The sequence below is a fragment of the Drosophila subpulchrella genome, unplaced genomic scaffold (assembly GCF_014743375.2).
Source record: "Drosophila subpulchrella strain 33 F10 #4 breed RU33 unplaced genomic scaffold, RU_Dsub_v1.1 Primary Assembly Seq51, whole genome shotgun sequence".
Lineage (NCBI taxonomy): Eukaryota > Metazoa > Arthropoda > Insecta > Diptera > Drosophilidae > Drosophila > Drosophila subpulchrella.
The window spans coordinates 1,065,871-1,076,081 of NW_023665688.1; positions in this window are offsets into that span (position 1 = coordinate 1,065,871).

Sequence of the window (10,211 nt, forward strand, 5' to 3'; positions counted from 1 at the left end):
TTATAGTTTCCAAGATCTCAGCGTTCATACGGACAGACGGACAGACGGACAGACGGACAGACGGACATGGCTAGATCGACTCGGCTAGTGATCCTGATCAAGAATATATATACTTTATGGGGTCGGAAACGCTTCCTTCTGCCTGTTACATACTTTCCGACGAATCTAGTACACCCTTTTACTCTACGAGTAACGGGTATAAATATCGTATGCGCTTGCTTACTAACGATCTTATGAATTTAATGGAGACAATTACACTCGCAAAATTGATGTACTTAATACTAAAATTCTAAACAATGATGATATACAAGAAGTTTATAAGCACGAAAATAAAGAGTTTTGGAGACCAAGGAGCGGGAGAGCGGTCGATCGGTACGGTCTCGAATGGAGATGTCCAGGAGAGCCCTACGTTTTCGACTTGCGAGGTCCCGGAGCGGCGTGCCCGAATCCCAAGTATAACAAGCCAGAAGGGAGAGCGGTCGATCGGTACGGTCTCGAGTGGAGTTGTCCAGGAGAGCCCTACGGTTCCGACCCGTGTAGAGCAAGCCACGCGGAAACGTCGGGTGAGGCTAGGGTGGAACGTTCGTTTACACTAGGCGTGGAAGCGAAGTAAAGCGCGAGGCAGCTTCCTGGCGTTCCGCCTTGACTGTCCGCGCGTGCTGAGCAGAAACCCCAGTGGGACCATCCGGGACAGAGCAAGGGACAGGCGGCGGAGTGTCGAAAGGAGTGAACCTGGAGAGCGCAGCTTCTCTTCACCCTAGTCTGAGAACGGTGACGCTTCCTTAAGCCCGTACGGCTGATCCCCCCGCGAGTCCGAGTCGTCATGAGCAGTCACCGAGTCGACGCGTCAGGGACGAGCAGCGAGCGAGCATTGTCAGGAAGCCGCAAGGATCTTCAGGAAGCTACAGGACTGAAGCACCGACTCAACAAGGCGAGAGGTTGTCGAGACAACCAGGACCGTTGAAAGTACCGAAGGCCACAAGTGACGAGTCAAGGCCAACCAAGCTTCCAAGACATTTGTAATAATATACCCGCAGTAAACCCACTACGAACCCGTAAATTACAAAAATATAAATTTGGTGGGACGAACACACAATCTACTGAGCTAGCCGCACGAATCTCGTAGCGAGCAGACCACAAAAATCAGTTCGTTACATCTGGCGCCCAACGTAATTGTCCCAGCTGTGAAAGCAACTTAAACAGAATGGGAAAGAAGTGGATCTACCGGCTTAAAAAGGAGGACTTCGCCAATGTCGCACAAAGGCTTAATGTCACCCTGGACGGTAGTATAAAGACATGAGAAAGGCATTATCCGAGTATTATTCAGAAACGGATAATGACCCACTCGACATCTCGTCGACATCTGGGCCGAGTTGGAAGCTACATACCATGACAAAGCCGGCCCGAGCATCACGTTAACGAACGCCGATGGGGACAACCTAGTGGCAAGCCTGAGCGTTGACAACTTACAAATAGAGGCAAGCCTGAGAGAGTCAAGCCAAGACAGAAAAATAACAGCGCTAATCTCGAGACCCAGTCAGTCAGACTATGCAAGGATCGCTAAACAGGTCCGCGAATGGTCGTTCAGGTTCGAACGCGGAGGAGGTTCGACGGGGCGGAGAAACTATTCGAGTTCCCGGAGCAGGTGGAATGGTCCGCCAACACATACGGCTTGGAGTTAGACATGATTCCCAGACGATGCCGGAATTGCTTAAGGGAAGGGCTTTGAAGTGGCTTATCGCCAACAACAAATAATGCAAAACCTGGACGGAGTTCATAGATAGTTTCCACACATACTTTCTGCCGAGAGACTTCTTCACCAGGCTGGCGGATCAGGTCAGGCAATGGCAGCAGGGCTTCAGCGAGTCGTTCAAAGACTACACGATCGACATGCAGACGATGGTGAGGCCACTTAATTATTCCGCGAAAGATACCCTAAGGTTCATCAAGGAAAACTGCACCCCAAGTCTAAGGATCTTCCTAAGGGCGTACAAAGTGTCGAACCTGGACACGCTGATGATATTAGCAGATGACTACGAAGAATTCGAAAAGGAGCGGGAAGCGTTCGCGCAAGAAAACAAATTCTCAAAGACCAAGTCGGCATCACCAACGCAGGTAACATGCAGAAGATGCGAAGAGACAGGCACCCAGGAGACACGGGAAAACGACCAATGTTCGCCACCTAACCGAGTCCCACGGCAGCAGGCAACAGGAGCACCACGCGGAGGCCAATAGACACCACCACAACAGCAACAGATTCAGACAGCAAACACTGTTAGGAGGCCACTAAGTGCAACACAAAGGCCTCGTGAAACGACACACATCAGACCCCCAGGAGGCCTGCCGAAAGTGCGGCGGTCATTGACACTGGGCGCGGGGATGTCGGCACCAACGCCTGTTGTTCTGCTGGATGTGCGGGAGAGTAGGCGTCAGGAGCGTCGAATGCTGCCAGCAGACGGGAAATGCCCAGCGATCTCAGCCGCAGAGAGGCGAGCGGGGGTCGCAAGATGCTACCTCTCCAAACTAACGGGAAAGCTGATCGAGGAGGAGCAGCAGTTGTCCGCAGCGGTGACGATTGGTTGGGGCACATACAAGGCCACAATCGACACCGGGGCAACAGCAAGCTTTATAAGCAAAGAACTGGCGGACAACCTGGCTGCCCTCGGGAAGATTACGAGGATATGACGGCAAGTTAGGTTGGCAGACGGAAGATGTGGCGGAATCGATAAGCAGCTGGAGGTGGAAATCGCGTTCGGGAACAAGCGACTGAGCATGAGCCTGCTGATACTACCAGGGGTAGTGGATTCATTGGTGTTGGGATGGAATTTTCTAACACAAGTCGGTACCGAGATTAGGTGCGCTGGACACAAAGTGATAATACCGGCCAGGAATCGTCACAAGGGCTGGCTCGAGGAAAAGTTGTCGGTGGCAGTCGTACAACGGGCAAGCGAAGATGACGACACGACGAAATTCCTGGAGGCAGAGCTATCGACTTTCAGCAGCATGAAGGGAGCATCAAACATGGCAGAGAATCAGATCACGATGAAAGACTACAAACCAGTAAAGCAGCGATACTATCCCAAGAATCCGAAAGTTCAAGGGGAGATCAATGCGAAGGTGGACGAGCTTCTCCAAATGGGATACGTAGAACACTCAACAAGCCCATACAGTTCTCCCATCGTGATGGTTAGGAAAAAGACGGGCAAATGGAGACTGTGCGTCGACTTTAGGCAAATAAACGCCAAATCTGTAAAGGATGCCTACCCGATGCCCCGAATAAATTATATTCTCGACCAACTGAGGGAAGCACGGTATATTAGCAGCTTGGACCTAAAGGATGGGTACTGGCAAATCCCACTGAAAGCGGACAGCAGGCAGTTTACGGCGCTTACAGTGCCGGGGAAAGGTTTATTCCAATGGAAAGTAATGCCATTAGGACTTCATTCGGCGTCTGCGACCTTTCAACGGGTGCTGGACCGGGTGATCGGCCCAGAAATGTCGCCGCACGCATTTGCTTACCAGGACGACATCATAGGGATCGGGCGCTCGCTGGAAGAACACAAGGCCAACCTAAAGGAAGTGTTCCGACGACTAAAGGAGGAAAATCTGAGATTAAACCCGGAGAAGTGCCAATTTTTCAAGAAAGAGCTGTTATATCTCGGTCATCGAGTGACTAGCGAAGGAATAGGCACGGATCCGGAAAAGGTAGCAGCCATCGCCGAACTAGAACCACCATCGACAGTAAGAGAGCTCCGACAGTACCTGGGCGTAGCATCATGGTACCGCCGGTTTGTACCTGACTTCGCAAAAATAGTCAAACCTCTCAACGATCTGCTACGCAAGGGCAATAAGTGGGTGTGGACACAATACCATCAGACGGCGTTCGAAGAGGAGAAGGCAAGACTCGTCGCAGACCCCGTACTGGCATGCCCGGACTTCGACAAACCATTCATCTTGCAAACTGACGCAAGCGACTACGGCATCGGGGCAATCTTGACCCAGGAAACTGAACGAGGCGAAAAGGTAATCTCTTACTCAAGCCGAACGCTCAACGGCGCTGAGAAGAATTATTCAACGACCGAGAAGGAGTGCTTGGCAATCGTCTGGGCAATCCGAAAGCTCAAGCCGTATCTGGAAGGTTACCACCTTAAAGTAGTAACCGACCACATGGCACTGAAGTGGCTCAACAGCATAGAGAGCCCTTCAGGGAGGATCGCCAGATGGGCCCTGGAGTTGCAGCAGTACGACTTCGAAATAGCGTACAGGAAAGGGCAACCCAACGTGGTGGCAGACGCTTTGTCAAGGCAGCCACTGCCGGAAACGCTTCAAGGGATCAAGGAGGCGTCGGCGGCGGAAGCTTCTGCAGCATGCAGCTGGATTCTGGAAATGCGCGAAAAGATAAGGACCCAGCCGCAAAAGTATCCAGACTACGTGATGGAGGGTAACACCCTGTACAGGAATATACCTCATAGAGCGGGCAGCAAAGATGTTGCAACATGGAAGATGTGCGTCCCGAAAGCTCTACGGGAAACGGTGCTGAAGGAGAACCACGACTCACCGGCGGCTGGCCATGTAGGAAGCCGAAAGACAATAGCACGTCTGGCAGCCCGGTACTACTGGCCAGGTGCACAGAGACGCCCGAGCCCACGTGCGAGTATGCGAGACATGCATGAGATTCAAGCCGAATCAGATGCAAATGGCTGGGAAAATGCTTACGCAGGTGCCAGAGGAACCATGGGCTACGGTATGTGCGGACTTCGTCGGACCCCTGCCGCGTTCGAAGCACGGCAACCAAATGCTGCTGGTATTGATAGACCGGTTCTCCAAGTGGACTGAGTTGGTGCCGCTGCGAAGCGCGACGGCCGAATCCCTAAAGAAAACTTTTAAAGAACGCATAATCGCGAGGTATGGGGTCCCCAAAATAGTCATAACGGACAACGGAGTCCAGTTTACCAGCAAAACCTTCAAGAGTTTCCTGCCGGAAATGGGAGCCAGGCAACAGTTCACAGCTCCATACACCCCACAGGAGAACCCGACTGAGAGAGCCAATAGGACGGTGAAAACAATGATTGCGCAGTTCGCAGGGCAGAACCAAAGAGACTGGGACGAAAAATGGCCAGAAATCATGCTGGCAGTAAACACGAGCGTTTCAGAATCCACAGGTTACACACCGTCGTTCATTACCCAAGGCAGGAACCAAGACTACCGAGCGCCCTATACGACAGAGAAACCGTAGGGACCGGACGACCGACAGAGACCCCGGAAGAGAATGCAAACAAACTCAGGGAAATCTTCGAGATTGTAAGGCGGAACCTGGAGAAAGCATCCCAGGACCAGGCTAGGCATTATAACTTAAGGAGGAGGCAATGGACGCCAAAGGTGGGTGACGTCGTGTGGGCCAAGGAACACCACTTATCAAAAGCGGCCGAGGGGTTCGCAGCAAAATTGGCCCCAAGATACGACGGACCTTACCAAGTCATAGGTTTTGCGTCACCAGTAATCTGCAAAATACGACACATAAACACAAAGAAAGAGCGGACCATCCACGTAAGCGAGCTGAAACAGCAACAAACGGAAAACACAAGCGAGCGGCTACAGCAAGCAGACACAACAGATGCAAAACAACATTAAGAATCCAAGGATACCTCCAAGGATGCCCAAAGGATACTACGGAAGGAGTCCAAGGATACCTCCAAGGATGCCCAAAGGATACTACGAAAGGAGTCCAAGGATACCTGCAAGGATTCCCAAAGGATACTACGAATAAATTCCAAGGATACCTCCAAGGATTCGAAAGGGATACTACAGGGCAACTACAAAGGCACAATGAAACACACAAAGGACATCAGGAGAACGTCAAGAACACAAAGGGAGCAAACCAGAGCGTCCAAGGACTCGATTGGAACTGATTGGAGGAAAGAAAAACACGCATCAACAGTCTGCCCGGGAAGGGGGAAGACGGCACAGATCAGAGAGCTGTACCGTAGATCCGTAGATCCGTAGGAAGAAGGGGAGGCCGAAGGAAATAAAAACTTGATTATCGCCCACTGCCGGTCGATGTGCCCCGCGGAAATTGCGATCCACAAGGTAAGCGACGTCTCTGCCACAGCCTCTGCCAGCGCCAGCAGCGCCTCGACCACGCCCCGCCCACCCACGATGACGCCGAGGAGGTGGAACGGCTGGAGCATTGGGCAACACGATGTTCAGCAATCGGTTCATCCTGCAGACGGTGTCAAAATTGGTAGAACCGCAGCCGGAATCGCCACTGGAACAGCAGCTGGAGGACGATCGGAGCAAGGTGTGGGGTATATCGGTGTCCCCTGAGAGGTTCACTCTGCTATTGGAAAACGAGGCCATCGATACGATCATGTACTCCCCAATGGCCGGCTGTGAGGATGTGCGCCAGCTGTGCTGGCCAGTTGTGCCTTGTGGAGGAGGAGAACGCCAAGACAGCGTTGAATCTGAAGCCTGGGGCGCAGTCGGCGATGGCGTCAATAGCGCCTTCCAGCGACTCATGCGCGATGATCAGGCTGACGAGTGAAGGCCGGAAGGAAAGATAAAGATGAGAGGAAACAAATTTTAAAGAAATGCGAAAACTTACCTAGAAAGTTGCAAAATCACCATGAGCCAGGGAAGGGGGCGCCTCGATAGGCGATCGATTGGCACTAGATGAAAGTGCGATCGATGGGTACACGTCAAATGGTAATATCGGCCAAAGGTGGAAATATCGCAACGAGCAGGTGGCAACGCCGCACCTTCGATATCGATATCGCACATCGATCACACACGAATGGTGTGACCAGGCGGAGGAAGCAAATAAAAGGAGTAGAACGCAGCGATGAGCAGCGAGCTGGGGATCGATAGCACACGAGTATCGATGTCCCAGTGGAGTCAGTTGCTACGAGGAGGATGACCAGCGCTGAAGAAACTCAACGGAGTTAAGAGCGTCGTGGGAGCATCGAGGGAGCAACGAGGGAGCGCCGCGGGAATCACAAGGACTCGAAGGCTAGGATAAACAAGAAAACGCCGGAGAGTAGGAACGAGTTTAAAATGTTTCCCGAAGTAAGGGGGGAATGTGAGGAGTTGAATAACTCCCCACAAATAGAAACAGCAGCAGATGGCCGGCCGCTTGCCAGATACGCGGCGAATTCGCGTAGTAACGGCGCGGCGAGGAGAGCGAGAGAGTTTGGAGACCAACGAAGGAGAGCGAGAGAGTTTGGAGACCAATGAAGGAGAGCGAGAGAGTTTGGAGACCAAGGATGGAGATCGAGAGAGAGTGGAGACTTCGCGGGCAAGGCAAGAGTGCCGTGTGCAAAAGCGGGTAACGGGACTCCACCGGACTTTGGACTCTCCCGTGAACTTTAGACCGGGAGAGGAAGTGCCACATCTCGGCGGTGGAGCGGCACACAGGCGTGCCACAAGCATCACGGGAATCAGCGGGATGGCAGCAGTGGGCGGAGCATCGATTGGAAGCGGTACGGGAACGACAAGTGGGTCATCCAGGAGGCACGGACTTTGGACCCAGAGTGGAGAGATCCAGCGGGCCGTGCGCAAAAGGGAAATAACGGTTCCCGGAGGCCCTATATAAGGCCGCAGAGCGCTGGCAGCTGGATCAGTCGATCACAAGGAGTCAAACCGTCAAGATCACTCAGATACCAAAGTGAACAATCAAACAACCAGATAATCTACAAGGGAGCAGCAGCAAGTCGAGTCGCCAGAGAAGCAGAGCCGTGGGAGCCTACAAGGAGCGAGATTGCTACGTCGAGACGTTCGGGATTGGGATACCAGGAATCTCCGAATTGAGACGCAGGTAGCTGAGATCCAGAGGGCATCACACGGCTAGGTCAAGGCGGTCGATTAACCCTGTCCACAAAGTCCTGGCGTTACGCCTGGAAAGAGTATAACAAGCCAGAAAGGAGAGCGGTCGATCGGTAAGGTCTCGAGTGGAATTGTCCAGGAGAGCCCTACGGATTCGACTTGCGAGGTCCCGGAGCGGCGTGCCCGAACCACGAGTATAACAAGCCAGAAGGGAGAGCGGTCGATCGGTACGGTCTCGAGTGGAATTATCCAGGAGAGCCCTACGGATTCGACTTGCGAGGTCCCGGAGCGGCGTGCCCGAACCCCGAGTACCAAAAGCCACACGAAAACGTCCCGGACAAAAAGCAAAAGGGTGAGGCTAGGGTGGAACGTTCGTTTACACTAGGCGTGGAAGCGAAGTAACGCGCGAGGCAGCTTCCTGGCGTTCCGCCTTGACTGTCCGCGCGGGCTGAGCAGAAACCCCAGTGGGACCATCCGGGACAGAGCAAGGGACAGGTGGCGGTGTGTCGAAAGGAGCGATCCTGAAGAGCGCAGCTTCTGTTCACCCTAGTCTGAGAACGGTGACGCTTCCCTAAGCCCGTACGGCCGATACCCCTCGCGATTCCGAGTCGTTACCAGCAGTCACCAAGTCACGCGTGAGAAGTGAACAGCGAGCGAGCGTCTTCAGGGAGCCTCGAGGATCTTCAGGGAGCGGCGAGGATCTTCAGGGAGCTGCGAGTATCTTCAGGGAGCTACGGGACTGGAGCACCGAGTCATCAAGGCGAGAGGTCGTCGAGTCATCCAGGACCGTCGGAAGCACCGAAGGTCACAAGCAACGAGTCAAGGCCAACCAAGCGACTAAGACACTTGTAATAATATACCCGCAATAAAACCCAATACGAACCCGTGAATTCTGTGCTTTCTCACTGAGCTACTGGGCGGTCACGTTAATATATATTTTGTGGGACGAACACACAATATACTGAGCTAGCCGCACGAATCTCGTTGCGAGCAGACTATAAAAATCAGTTCGTTACAGCACTCTGCTGAAACAAACTTGCGCTGCGCAAGAAGCTCAGGAATCTACATACCAAATCTCAATAGCCTAGCTCTCATAGTTTCCGAGATCTCAGCGTTCATCCGGAGGGGCGGACAGACAGACAAACGGACAGACGGACATGGCTAGATCGACTCGGCTAGTGATCCTGATCAAGAATATATATACTTTATGGGGTCGGAAACGCTTCCTTCTGCCTGTTAATACTTTCCGACGAATCTAGTATACCCTTTTACTCTACGAGTAACGGGTGTAAAAATGTCACAATCATGCCCCTAAAGAGTATACTTAATTGCCCCCATCGCCCCCACATCACCATTAGACAAAATTGATCATGTATCCTTCCCCTCATTATGTGTAATTAATAGTCAGGTGAAAAAGGTGCACGTGAGAAGTGTCGCACTCCCATAGTATCCAAAGGTTGTAATCTCGGAGGAACATATCCGATCATGTAGGGGAAAGGTGTGATCACGTACCCTTTTGCCTCATTATCACAGGTGTTGCTGTACACGTGAGAAAGGTCACACACCCAAAGTATTCAAAGATGGTTATCTTAGAGGAACATGTCCGATCATGTTGAGGAATAATATTTTCTATGTTTGTAAATTTAATTTAGAAATTAAAAGAACCCCAATAAAATAAATCTCGCAAGTTAATTATTCTCAGATGTGGAATATTTTTAAACACACATTTTTGTTTCCGCCCCAGAACGATAAACTGGTAAATTGTCTAAGATTCTCTCCTTTCCACAAATGGGTCATAAACTTGTCATAAAAGGGATTCAAGCTAGAGCTACCCGAACATGCGCACCTGTCTATTACCTGACCGGAATAAAAGGGACACATGCACAAGTCTGAAGGCGCACGCCCATTGACAAGATCATGGGCCTCACGCCAACGACCTCACGGCTGACTGCTAGCTCTAATACGTTCCCATAGTAGGGGTTGAAATCACGACCGCGCAACAACTCGCAAGTAGCCGACATATCTTAGTCAAGGAAATATTTTTCATTCTCCGTACCTGTATTTTAACTCCAAATAAAAAGACAGAAGTTTATTTTGTAGCATAATAATACATTTATTCATTTATTTTGGTATTGCGAACAGGTTTGATTATATATTGAAACCAATTTTCTGCTTTGATTCCGGCGATTTGCATAGAAGAGGCAGACGCACGTTTCCGACGTCAATTCAGGATTACAAAAAGTAAAGTGTTCACCATAATTCGTAGTTTTGAGATCATGTACACCTCGATTTAGGAACATAGTTTTTTGTGCTTAGAAGGTATTGAAAACACTGACCAATTTTCTGTCCTTTAAACTATTTATTTTCTTGCACATCTTTACACATCTACTCTT